Here is a 13,978-nt window from a genome sequence, read left to right as displayed (position 1 = left end):
CCAAAAGCCACATCTAACTCACCGAAAAGGTGGCCATAGAGGACCCAGGGGACAGAGAAGACGTCGCCCGACAAGGTCCGCGGTCACCGGATTGGGACACTGGGTGTGAGGTGCAGGTAGACGGCCAGAAGGAACACACAGAAGGGGGGCCCGTTATGTACTCCGAAGGTACCTGTGGGTTTGCTGAACCCCGCCCTGAGTAAGCACAGGACGATGTGGGAAGTTATGATCTGCAGTTGTAACCAGGAGCAAAGTGAGAACTGTGAGTAAATCCGGAAGACTGCACCCCACTGTCTCTGTGAATTATTACTGCTGCGCCATCACCCCCTGCACTACACAGCACAGCAACATCTATAACCTCTACACTGTCCTGGAGCTAAGCTCTGCCTATGGAGAGCTTAACCAACTCTGCTGCATTAACATCGGCTCCAGAGGTTCTGCACCGCAGCGGCGGCTCCATATAGCCGCATACCACAGGTGGCGTCACAAACTTTATATACGAACTATAAATCCCCTGTAAATATCCCCTTTTATTGACTGCCCTGAGTCACGGACCGGGTCACCGCCACTGTGACATCTCCCCTAGCAATGACCGGCCCGAGTACCCCACGGCCCAGGGGGGCGCGTCACATCCATACCACCTTACACCACAGCCGCACCAAAGAGAAGCAGTTCCAGCTGTCACATTAGGGTAATTTTCAAGTTGATAATTTTGTACCATGAATGATGTTATAAATATCCAAATGGCCCTTGGCAGAAAAAAGGTTCCCCATCCCTGGTATAAACAGTAAGTCTACCTGAGCACTCATGTCATAAGCCTAATAAACTAATGATGGTCAAACACATTAGTCCAAAGTTGATCAATACGGACCCAACTAAAGTGATCATTTATTGAGTGAAATAACTATTATTTTGGCCAAATAATTACAGACTGTCATCAGCTAGAAAAGTCATGTGCTTTTCATTAGCAATTTGTACTCAAAGATTCCATATTAGCCCGGTGTCACTAATATGTAGGGCCAGATTGAACAAATATGGACTATGTGTATAGCTTAGGTTAAGTTCCCATGATGAGTTTTTGATGCTGCATATTTCCAGCAAAGTGGATGAGATTTATAGGAATCTCATGAACAATGTGCTCTTTTCCATGCAGCATAAACTGCAATTTTCACATCAGCTATATATCACCAAACTAAGCAAATACTGATCGTACATAAGTGTCCTAAAGATGTCTATTTTCCACGTACGGGTTCTATCCATATTTTCATGGCTAGAACATATACTTATTAATATCTATGGGCATGTTCACATGAATACACTGTCCACAAAAAAAAAATCTGCTGTGTGAGTTTTTATTCCAAGTCACAGATCAAAATAATGTACAAAAGTTTATGGGTCTGTGAAAATCACGAACAGCTCACAGATGCCTGTTGTGTACAATCCGTGTGCTGTCCGATTTTAACATTGTAATAGGATGGAGAAGCTGTACAATTTTTTTGGGCATAAGAAAAGAAAAACACTAACCAAACCGGTCCAACTTTTTTTCCACCACGTATAAGAATAACAGACGTCTGAATTGAGGCTTTAAGGTGCATTTACACTGAAAGATCATCATGAATGAGTGCTCCTAGGAACACACGCTTCATGATAATCTTGCAGTGTACGGAGGTTACTGATAACCTGATGAAAGAGCAGAACGCTCATTTATCAGATGCACAAAAGATGATTGTTCTCGGCAGCACGACGCCCTGTGTGAACAGGACTTGTGCGGCAGAGAACAATGGCAGCCTATGTGCACTGAACAAACTATTACAGATCGATCAGTGCGCATCTTAAGCGTGGTCTGCCCGTGTAAACAGGATATTACACAACCGCTGATCAGAAAATATTTATAGATCTGCAGTCATTTAAAGCTGAAGATTGGTTCATGTGAACCCACCTTTAGGCTATGTGCCCACAATGCAGAAATGCTCCGGATTTTTCCTGAGCGTTTCTGCATCTCCCCTGGCAGAAAAAACGCATGCGGATTGTACATGCGGATTGTACATGCTGATTGTACATGCATTTTTCCTGCCAGGGACATGCGGATGTGAAGCGTTTTGATCATGCGATTTCGCATGCGGGTTGTCAAACGCTTTCCAAGCAATTTTAGCATCACTTGGAAAAGTGCTTGACAGCTTGGTCACACTATATAAATCCATGCAACCGGCATGGATTTTATCTGGTGAGACCAAGTAAGTTAAAAAAAAGAATAAAAATGGTAAAAAAAAAACAAAAAAAAACATATACTCACCTTCCGATGGCCCCCGGTCTCCTTCTCCGATGCATCCGGTTTTCCCGGTGTCAAGCAGTTGTGTAAAAGGACCTGCCATTAAGTCATTTAGTCATGTGACAGGTCACGCGACCGCCAACGTCGGTTTGTGACCTGTCATTTTGAAGCATTCATTCAAACACTGTCCCGGTTTGTCAGGACACGTTTCACATTGGAAACGGGTGACCTTTCTTGTCCCCCTTTTATGGCAGACCCGGCATCTTTTTCTTACTGTGACCTCACTGGAAAAATGTTGCCCTGGTACCACACGGGAGACTCGAGTTCCAGGGGTGCTGGGGCCCGCTTCTTCTTCACCTCTAAAAATCAGGGCCTTTATCACCGCCTCCTGGAAGTGGAGGAAGGTGCTGGTGGTCTGGCCTGCACATCGTGATAGCACGTATGCGTTATACAGTGTCATTTGAACGATGTGCACGGACAGTTTTTTGTACCAAACCTTCGCCTTCCACATGGCACTGTAGGGCTGGAGGACTTGATCAGAAAGATCAACTCCCCCCATGTGCTTGTTGTATCCCAGGGCACAGTCCGGTTTGTAGACCGGTGCTGGGGTACCTCTAACGGTGGTGGCCGTGGTGCCGGGACCATGGATTGTGGTCAAGAAAAAGACGTCCCTTTTGTCTTTGAACTTCACCACAACCATGTTGCCGCTACATTGGGCTCGGCTCTCACACTTTGGGAGTGGCTGCTCAATTAGCGTTAAAGGGAGACCCCTCTGGGTTCTGCACACAGTACCGCAAGCGGCGGTAGTTCTGGCAGAGAGGGACTGAAATAGTGGAATGCTTGTGTAAAAGTTAATGTATAGATGGTAACCTTTATCAAGCAGTGGGCGGATCAAATCCCACACTTTTCCCACTCGCCTTCAGAGCAGGTTGACATTCTGGGGGCTGGATCCTCGAATCCTTTCCTTCATACACTCTAAAGCTGTGAGTGTACCCTGAGGCACTCTCGCACAGCTTGTAGAGTTTTATTCTGTACCTGGCCCTCTTACTGGGAATTGAAGCCTCCCTTTGAAATGGATGAGGGATTCATCCACAGAAATTTCCCTTTCGGGAACGTACACTTCAGCAAACTTGTTGCTGAAGTGTTTGATGACCGGACGAATTTTGAACAGTCTGTCAAAATTCGGGTCATCGCGGGGAAGGCTGTCCGCGTTATCCCGGAAATGTAAGAACTTGTGAATGACCTCAAATCTTTTGCGGGTCATCACCATTCCGAACACTGGAGTTTGATATAAAATATCGGTACTCCAGTATTGGCGGATTTCTGGTTTCTTCACAATCCCCATGTGAAGTACCAGTCCCCAATATTTCAACATTTCTACTGAGTCAACGGGACTCCAAGTAGAAAACATTGAATTTGGGTTTGCAGCCAAAAACTGTTGGGCGTAGATGTTGGTCTGCTCCACCATGAGACTCACAATGGCCTCAGAGAAATAGACTTTGAAAAAGTCTATTTCCCTGAGGTTTGCTGTCTCGAACTGGATTCCTGATTGGGGAAGGAAATCAGGAATCCGTGGAGTGTAATTTTCAGGGACGGGGGTCCACACGGGGGCCCTGGTGCTAGGTTGGGCGTGACTAGCACCAGGTTGAGGGTTACTCACAGATGGCTGTGGGTCTTCTTCCACCTGCGACATTGTCTTGGTGCCGAGTCGGTGTCACTGGAGGAGGAAGAATGGGAGGAATAGAGGAACGTGGGGTCGTCTCCCTCACTATCAGCTTCGGAGGCAATAATGGAATATGCCTCCTCAGCTGAGTACGCCCTAGACTGGGATGAGCGGGACGGACGGGACATTTTGTGTGCTGTGTGCGTGTGTAAAAAAATCGAAACTTCATTATAGTGTGAGTATACGTGTGTGTGTATGTGTGAGTGCTTGGTGTAACCTTCTGCAGTCAGGTGTAGGGGACGGTCAGGCGTAGGGGACGGTTAGGCACACGGGGCATGCTCAGGCAGAGGGGGCACAGGAGGGTGCGCGCTCAGGCACACGGGGAGCAGGAGGGGGCGCGCTCAGGCACACGGGGAGCAGGAGGGGGCGCGCTCAGGCACACGGCGTGCTCAGGCACACGGGGCGCAGGAGGGGGCATGCTCAGGCACACGGGGCACGCTCAGGCACATGGGGCACGCTCAGGCAGAGGGGGCGCAGGAGGGGGCGCGCTCAGGCACACGGGGCACAGGAGGGGGCGGTCAGGCATAGGAGGGGGCTGAGGAGATGGAGGAGCCAGCAGCAGCAGCAGCAAGGGGGGTGATCACTGGGGCAGAAAAAGGGGCAGGAGCCAGCAGCAGCAGGGGGGGTGATCACTGGGGCAGAAAGGGGGGCAGGAGCCGGCAGTAGCAGCAGCAGGGGTGGTGATCACTGGTGCAGAAGAGAGCAGAAAGGGGGGCAGGAGCCGGCAGTAGCAGCAGCAAGGGGGGGTAAACCCTGGGGCAGAAAGGGGGCAGTAGCCGGCAGCAGCAAGGGGGTAGGAGGCCGGCAGTAGCCGGCAGCAGCAGGGGGGGTGATCACTGGAGCAGAAAGGGGAGCAGGAGCTGGCAGCAGCAGGGGGGGTGATCACTGGGAGGGATGGTGGGTGATCACAGGCGCAGGGGATTTACAGTGAGCCTGCCCTGCTGCTGCCTGTGATCACCGTACACAGAAGGAGAGCACCAGCCGGTGGATGCAGACATGGGAGATGGAGCAGAGGTCGGGGTGGAGGTATGAAATTGGACTGGGGGGGGGTAGAGGGGGGAGAAGAGAAATATTACCAGCGGCGGCGGATCGATGGCGGCAGCAGATCGGCGGGGTGACCAAGCTCCTCAGCTTCCATGGACGGGATGAAGCTGGGGAGCTTGGTCAGCCATTGTAAACAACCCCCTCCACATCTGATTGGAGGGCTAGCGTCACATGGACACTAGCCCCAATCAGAGCTGGGGGGGGTGGGGGGCAGAGCTGACACTCCCCCCAGCCAATGGCTGATGCTATATGCATCAGGCCATGCCCAGATCGTAAATATTTCACCAATTTCCATTGGTGAAATTTATCAAGACTAGCTTTTCTGACTGTCAAATTTATTGAGAGTTACACTCTTCTTTATAAATTGAATGCATCTTTGGGCTGTGTGTGCACCAGAAAATGAAATATAGGAAATTTGTTGTATTGTGATAGTCCATGCCACATTTTGCTGATTTCTGCATTTTTTTAAAAAAAAAAGTCTCAAAATTGTCTGCAAAGACTAGTTGGTTTTCTCCAATTGTTCACCACTCGGCTCTGTATCGACATCCAAACAGTTGCTCTCAGCGTGTTGTACACACGAAAAAAACTGAATAAGGGTTTGGCTGACAATAACCGCTTTATATGCCAGTCTCCCATAAACACGTGTTCTCACTGCACATGTTACTTTCAGCAGTGAGATGGGAACAAGCAGTTACCTCTTTCAATGCTGATCTTCCAGGGAAGCACAGGATTGGCAATGTAGAGATTCAAGCCTGATTCTTTCTCCATGCAGCAGGTGTTGAGGGGCAGTCAGGCTTTATTTCTACATAGGTTATGTTATGCACACGCCCGGGCTAAGCGGCGTGTGCGTGTGATTGGTAGTGATTCCACTGGACCGTGCCGGAGAGTGAATGCCTGGAGGGGCGTGACTAAGTATTCACCCGATCCGACCAGGGTCGCACGACGGCATACGACGCCAGTGCACCAAGGAGGAACCGAGCAGAGGGACCAGGTGCTACTCCAGGACAGACCCCGGACACGGCTGTTGACCCACACAGGGGAATACAGGAACAGGCTGGTAGGCTGGCACACAGACTGGAGGGTATAGGCAGGCACGACTGGTATGCAGGCAGGCGGGTATGCAGGCAGGGGGGTAAAGGCAAGCACAGCTAGAGTGCAGACAGGGAGGCACTAGCAGGTAGGAACACAGGCGGGATAGGACCCAGTACACACCGGGACTCAGGAACAATACAGGCAGAGGGTTACAGGCAAGCACAGCTAGAGTGCAGACAAGGCTGAGCAGGGAGGACAGGGCTCTGTTCACACGGAACAGACAGGAAGGGAAAGACAGAGCCAGATACTCACACAGTACTTGCAGAGACAACAAGCAGGAGTTAGGTACGAGTTCAGACTCTGCAGAAAAAGGAAGGGAACGGACATAGAGGCAAAACAGGTAAAGGACAGGAGAGAGTTCAGACTGGAACTGAGTGTACGGAGGAGACCGACACTGCAGAGGGATACAGGAGCAGGTCTGGGAATACGGCCCCCAGAGAGGCGGAACGAACAGGCAAGGAGCGTGTTCAGACAGGACAGACCAGACGCAGGAGCGGGACTAGGAAATCGGCCACTAGAAGGCGGAACGAACAGGCAAGGAGCGTGTTCAGACAGGACAGACCAGACACAGGAGCGGGTCTAGGAAATCGGCCACTAGAAGGCGAGAGGAACAGGCTAGGAGCGTGTTCAGACAGGACAGACAAGAGAACACAGAAAGGAGTCAGTTCAGACACGGGAGCTGATACCGCAAAGCAGGAGACATACAGGACACAGTTCAGACACGGGAGCTGATACCGCAAAGCAGGAGACATACAGGACTCAGTTCAGACACGGGAACTGATACAAAAAGCAAGAGACGGGACCTGGCACCTTCAGAGTGCAAGCACACAGTGAAGGAAACACTATGCTCAGGCAGGGATAGAAGGGAGCTGCTGAGCTATATACCAAGTGACAGACAGCAATAGGCTGAGGACGCACAAGGGGTGTGACCCACAGCAGGTACAAAAGGCAGGAAGTGATCGGGCGCCGCCCTTAAGCAGCAGAAACAGACACAAACAGACAGCATGGAGGGAAGCCAGAGAGACATTCTGGACAGGAGATCAAGTGCGCCCTCTTGCACAGTGGGAGATGGACCACCATGCAAGGACGCCGCCAGGTATGTTACAGTACCTCCCCCCTTACGCCCCCTCTTCTTCAGGCCTGCCAGAATCTTCCGCAGGGAATTCGAGGGCCAGTCGTTCACTGGGTTGGAGGGGGACAGAGACTTAAGGGTAATCTCTGCTTCGAGGTACATCTTGTCAAGCTCACAGGAAGAAATAGACGGGTTATCACGTACATAATGAGGAAAAGTCACTGTCTCTTTGTTATCTGGTGGTATCCCGGAGGATTCAGGAAACAACTGGAGGTCCTCCGCCGGGTCAGAAGAGTGCAGAGGCTCAGAGAAAACAACTGCTTCAGAGTACACTAGGTCGGACTCACTGGAGGAAGCAGGCGAGGTATCGGGTACCGAGTATAGGAAAGTCTCTGTCCATTCACCACCAGGTGGCACCCCGAAGGGTTCTGGAGACAGCTGGCGGTCCTCCGCCTGGTCAGAGGGGTGTAGAGACTCACGGGTAACCTCTGCTTCAGAGTACACTAGGTCGGACTCACTGGAGGAAGCAGGCGAGGTATCGGGTACCGAGTATAGGAAAGTCTCTGTCCATTCACCACCAGGTGGCACCCCGAAGGGTTCTGGAGACAGCTGGCGGTCCTCCGCCTGGTCAGAGGGGTGTAGAGACTCACGGGTAACCTCTGCTTCAGAGTACACTAGGTCGGACTCACTGGACGAAGCAAGCGAGGTATCAGATCCAGGATATAGGAAAGTCTCTGTCCATTCACCACCAGGTGGCACCCCGAAGGATTCTGAACACAACTGGAGGTCCTCCGCCTGGTCGGAGGGGTGTAGAGACTCAGGAGTAACCTCTGCTTCGGAGTACACTAAGTTGGACTCACTGGACGAAGCGAGCGAGGTATCAGGTACAGAGTATAGGAGAGTCTCTGTCCTTTCGCTACCAGGTAGCACCCCGAAGGGTTCAGGAGACAACTGGAGATCCTCCGCCTGGTCGGAGGGGTGTAGAGACTCGGAGGTAACTACCACTTTGGGGTACCCATTGTCAGGCTCACAGGACGAAGCGGACAAAGTATTGAGTACCGGGTGTAGAGAAGTCTCTCTCCATTTGTCATCGAGTGGTATCCCGGAGGGTTCAGGAGGCAACAGGGGATCCTCCGCCAGGTAGTAGAGGTGCACAGACTCTGAGGTAACCACAGCTTTGGAGCATCCTTGGACATGCACACCGGTTAAAGAGAAAGAAGCATCTGATGCCGGGTGCAGGAAGTTCTCCTGTGTGGAGTCTGGATGGGCAGAAGTCTCTTCGGCCAGGAGAACTGGTGCACTACCCACGCACATTACCCATTGGGGTTTCTCCGGGATACAGGGAGATGAAGCTTCAGTAGGGACTCCAAGGCTGGGGTCAGGAGGTCTCAGGGAGGACAGACCCTGGCGTGACGGCTTGCCTCTAAGTCTAGCACGTCTGGACTGCCTCTTGGGGTTGAGAGAAGTATTCCGGAAAGCGTAGTCACCCTGTGAGGATTCTGGGTGGGCAGTAGTCTCATTGGGCTGGAGGACTATTGCGCTACCCACACACATTACCCGTCGGGGCTGCTCCGGGATATTGGGAAGTGAAGCTTCAGCAGGGGCTTCAGAGTTAGGGTCCTCGAAGACCATACGAAAGGCCACCAGGAAGGCCTGCAGGTCAAGGATGACAGGATCCCATGCTTCCCATAGGGGGGTGACCCATTTCAAGGCATCACCCGCTAGGTAGTCAAACATAAAGGCCACTTTAGCCCAATCGGAAGGAAAATAGAGAGGGTAGGCCTTAAAGTGTAGCATGCATTGCTCCACAAATGCACGACACTGTCTTGGATCCCCATAGTAACGTGGCGGATCCGCAGGAACGAGAGCTGATAGATCCATCTGGACGGGTGCGTAATTCGCCTGGAACTCAGCTAAAGGGGGAAAAAAATTTATTTATTTTATTTTAATGCATGTATTCGCTGGAAAAACTTCTCAAAGAGCGAAGGCCGTGGGGCTCAACGGGAACCATGGCCTGAGCATGCTGTTATGCACACGCCCGGGCTAAGCGGCGTGTGCGTGTGATTGGTAGTGATTCCACTGGACCGTGCCGGAGAGTGAATGCCTGGAGGGGCGTGACTAAGTATTCACCCGATCCGACCAGGGTCGCACGACGGCATACGACGCCAGTGCACCAAGGAGGAACCGAGCAGAGGGACCAGGTGCTACTCCAGGACAGACCCCGGACACGGCTGTTGACCCACACAGGGGAATACAGGAACAGGCTGGTAGGCTGGCACACAGACTGGAGGGTATAGGCAGGCACGACTGGTATGCAGGCAGGCGGGTATGCAGGCAGGGGGGTAAAGGCAAGCACAGCTAGAGTGCAGACAGGGAGGCACTAGCAGGTAGGAACACAGGCGGGATAGGACCCAGTACACACCGGGACTCAGGAACAATACAGGCAGAGGGTTACAGGCAAGCACAGCTAGAGTGCAGACAAGGCTGAGCAGGGAGGACAGGGCTCTGTTCACACGGAACAGACAGGAAGGGAAAGACAGAGCCAGATACTCACACAGTACTTGCAGAGACAACAAGCAGGAGTTAGGTACGAGTTCAGACTCTGCAGAAAAAGGAAGGGAACGGACATAGAGGCAAAACAGGTAAAGGACAGGAGAGAGTTCAGACTGGAACTGAGTGTACGGAGGAGACCGACACTGCAGAGGGATACAGGAGCAGGTCTGGGAATACGGCCCCCAGAGAGGCGGAACGAACAGGCAAGGAGCGTGTTCAGACAGGACAGACCAGACGCAGGAGCGGGACTAGGAAATCGGCCACTAGAAGGCGGAACGAACAGGCAAGGAGCGTGTTCAGACAGGACAGACCAGACACAGGAGCGGGTCTAGGAAATCGGCCACTAGAAGGCGAGAGGAACAGGCTAGGAGCGTGTTCAGACAGGACAGACAAGAGAACACAGAAAGGAGTCAGTTCAGACACGGGAGCTGATACCGCAAAGCAGGAGACATACAGGACTCAGTTCAGACACGGGAACTGATACAAAAAGCAGGAGACAAGAGACGGGACCTGGCACCTTCAGAGTGCAAGCACACACTGAAGGAAACACTATGCTCAGGCAGGGATAGAAGGGAGCTGCTGAGCTATATACCAAGTGACAGACAGCAATAGGCTGAGGACGCACAAGGGGTGTGACCCACAGCAGGTACAAAAGGCAGGAAGTGATCGGGCGCCGCCCTTAAGCAGCAGAAACAGACACAAACAGACAGCATGGAGGGAAGCCAGAGAGACATTCTGGACAGGAGATCAAGTGCGCCCTCTTGCACAGTGGGAGATGGACCACCATGCAAGGACGCCGCCAGGTATGTTACAGGTTAAAGGTCAATTTTCCTTAAATTGGGTTCAGCTGCCTCTAAACTAATACACAGGTAGCTCAGGTTCCATTTACACTGTGATCACGCCCAGTCAAAAAGCAGTGTGCGAACGTAGCCTTAGGCTATGTACACATGTTGCGTTTTTGCTGCGTTTCTGTCAGGTACATTTGTTTCTTGTTCATGTTGATAAACTCTAGTACATAAAAAAAACATGATTCAACTTCCTCAGGTTTTTGTACCAAAAAAGCAGCAAAACCTGACACCTGTGTTTTTTGCACTTACCCATTGCTTTCTATGGGTGAAAAAAACGTTGAAAGAAGTGACATGCTGCAGTTTGCAAAATTGCAGCAGTTTTCCAAACGAGTCAGGAAAAAAAAAACAAGGTGTGTGCATGAGAGTTCCCTGGGGGGTCTAGTTTCCAAAATGGGGTCACTTGTGGGGGAGCTCCAATGTTTAGGCACACAGGGGCTCTCCAAACGCGACATGGTGTCCGCTAACAAATTGAATGGAAAATCGGCTCAAATTGTTAGCGGACACCATGTTGCATTTGGAGAGCCCCTGTGTGCCTAAACATTGGAGTTCCCCCACAAGTGACCCCATTTTGGAAACTAGACCCCCCAGGGAACTTATCTAGATGCATAGTCAGCACTTTAAACCCCCAGGTGCTTCACAAATTGATCTGTGAAAACGAAAAAGTACTTTATTTTTCACAAAAATGTTCTTTTAGCCTAAAGTTTTTAATTTTCACATGGGTAACAGGATAAAATACATCCTAAAATTTGTTGGGCAATTTCTTCTGAGTACACCGATACCTCATATATGGTCATAAACCACTGTTTGGGCGCACGGCAGGGCTCAAAAGGGAAGGAGCGCCATTTCACTTTTTGAATGGAAAATTAGCTCAAAAAGTCAAATTGCGTTCCTTCTCTTCTGATCCCTGCCATGCATCCAAACAGTGGTTTATGACCACATATGAGGTATCAATGTACTCAGGAGAAATTTCCCAACAAATTTTAGGATCCATTTTATCCTGTTGCCCATGTGAAAATGAAATAATTGAGGTTAAAAGAAAATTTTTGTTAGAAAAATTAAAATGTTCATTTTTTCCTTCCACGTTGCTTTAGTTCCTGTGATGCACCTGAAGGGTTAATAATCTTCTTGAATGTAGTTTTGAGTAGCTTGAGGGGTGCAGCTTTTGGAATGTGTCACTTTTGGGTGTTTTCTGTCATGTACACCCCTCAAAGGAACTTCAAATGTGATGTGGTCACTAAAAAAAAATGGTTTTGTAAATTTTGCTGGAAAAAAAGAAAAATTGCTGATGAACTTTGAACCCTTCAAACTTCCTACCCCCAATTTTTTTTTTCCAAAATTGTGCTGATGTAAAGTAGACATGTGGGAAGTGTTATTTATTAACTATTTTGTGTCACATAACTCTCTGGTTTAGCAGAATAAAAATTCAAAATTTGAAAATTGCAAAATTTGCCAAATTTTTGATTTTTTTCACAAATAAACGCAAACATTATCGACCTAAATTTAATACTAACATGAAGCCCAATATGTCACGAAAAAACAATCTCAGAATCGCTAGGATCCGTTGAAGTGTTCCAGAATTTTTACTTCGTAAAGGGACACTGGTCAGAATTGACAAAAATGCCAAGGTCTTTAGGGTCAAAATAGGCTGGGTCCTGAAGAGGTTAAACTTAGAAGTACAAAAAAACAGAAATATTATTTTCTTATAGAACTAAAGGTCTCAATTTAATTCTGATTTAACTTTTTGAAAATTAGTAGAGCTAAGCAAAAAGACAAGCAGGATCGTGATCCAGCAGCCACATCGGTAATCTATGGCTACCGGACCAGAACCATGCAAACCTTCTCTTATCAGCCATTGTTTCTGGTGCCTCTTCTGATAGTCCGGTCTCATTCAGATGTCAGTTTTTCCCACGTATGAGAATATTCAACCGATTAATTTGATCAGAATTTGGTCCATTTTTCTTGTTCATGGGGAAAAGTTTCTCCACTTTCACCTACAGGTGCATCTCACTAAACTAGAATATCATCAAAAAGTTAATTTATTTCAGTTCTTCAATACAAAAAGTGAAACTCATATTATATAGAGTCATTACAAACAGAGTGATCTATTTCAAGTGTTTATTTCTGTTAATGTTGATGATTATGGCTTACAGCCAATGAAAACACAAAAGTCATTATCTCAGTAAATTAGAATACTTTATAACTGCTTGAAAAATTATTTTAAAATCCAAAATGTTGGCCTACTGAAATGTATGTTCAGTAAATGCACTCAATACTTGGTCGGGGCTCCTTTTGCATCAATGCGGCGTGGCATGGAGGCGATCAGCCTGTGGCACTGCTGAGGTGTTATGGAAGCCCAGGTTGCTTTGATAGCAGCCTTCAGCTCGTCTGCATTGTTGGGTCTGGTGTCTCTCATCTTCCTCTTGATAATACCCCATAGATTCTCTATGGGGTTAAGGCCAGGCGAGTTTGCTGGTCAGTCAAGCACAGTGATACTGTTGTTTTGAAACCAGGTATTGGTACTTTTGGGAGTGTGTACAGGTGCCAAGTCCTGCTGGAGAATGAAATTTCCATCTCTAAAAAGCTTGTCGTCAGAGGGAAGCATGAAGTGCTCTAAAATTTCCAGGTAGACGGCTGCGCTAACTTTGGTCTTGATAAAACACAGTGGACCTATACCAGCAGATGACATGGCTCCCCAAACAATCACTGATTGTGAAAACTTCACACTAGACCTCAAGCAGCTTGGATTGTGTGCCTCTCCACTCTTCCTCCAGACTCTGGGACCTTGATTTCCAAATGAAAATTGGAACTCTGGGACCTTGTGGAGTGTGTCAATGACTGCCTTCTGGACATCTGTCAAGTCGGCAGTCTTTCCCGTGATTGTGGAGCCTACTGAAACAGACTAAAGGGAATTTTTTAAATGCTTAGGAAGCCTTTGCAGGTGTTTTTTGTTAATTATTCTAATTTACTGAGATAATGACTTTTGTGTTTTCATTGGCTGTAAGCCATAATCATCAACATTAACAGAAATAAACACTTGAAATAGATCACTCTGTAATGACTCTATATAATATGAGTTTCACTTTTTGTACTGAAGAACTGAAATAAATTAGTGAAATGATGATTAATAAAATTTTTGATGATATTCTACTTTAGTGAGATGCACCTGTATGTGACAGTCCCTAAAAATCAGGTCACACTCGATTGGAATCAGAGTGCAGTCCGATTTTTTTTTTCACTGACCCACAGACTTACTTTGCTAACTTTGATCCGACCCTCAGATCAAAATCGGACATGTCTTTGCGATTTTCTGCAGACTGCTCGGTCTTTGAAAAATCAGACAAGTGAATGGCTCCATAGACTATCACAGGTATGAGTGC

This window comes from Phyllobates terribilis, unplaced genomic scaffold, assembly GCF_046119375.1.
Source record: "Phyllobates terribilis strain yellow unplaced genomic scaffold, ASM4611937v1 Scaffold_1__5_contigs__length_1240528914, whole genome shotgun sequence".
Taxonomy (NCBI): Eukaryota; Metazoa; Chordata; class Amphibia; order Anura; family Dendrobatidae; genus Phyllobates; species Phyllobates terribilis.
This window is presented reverse-complemented; position numbering follows the sequence as displayed.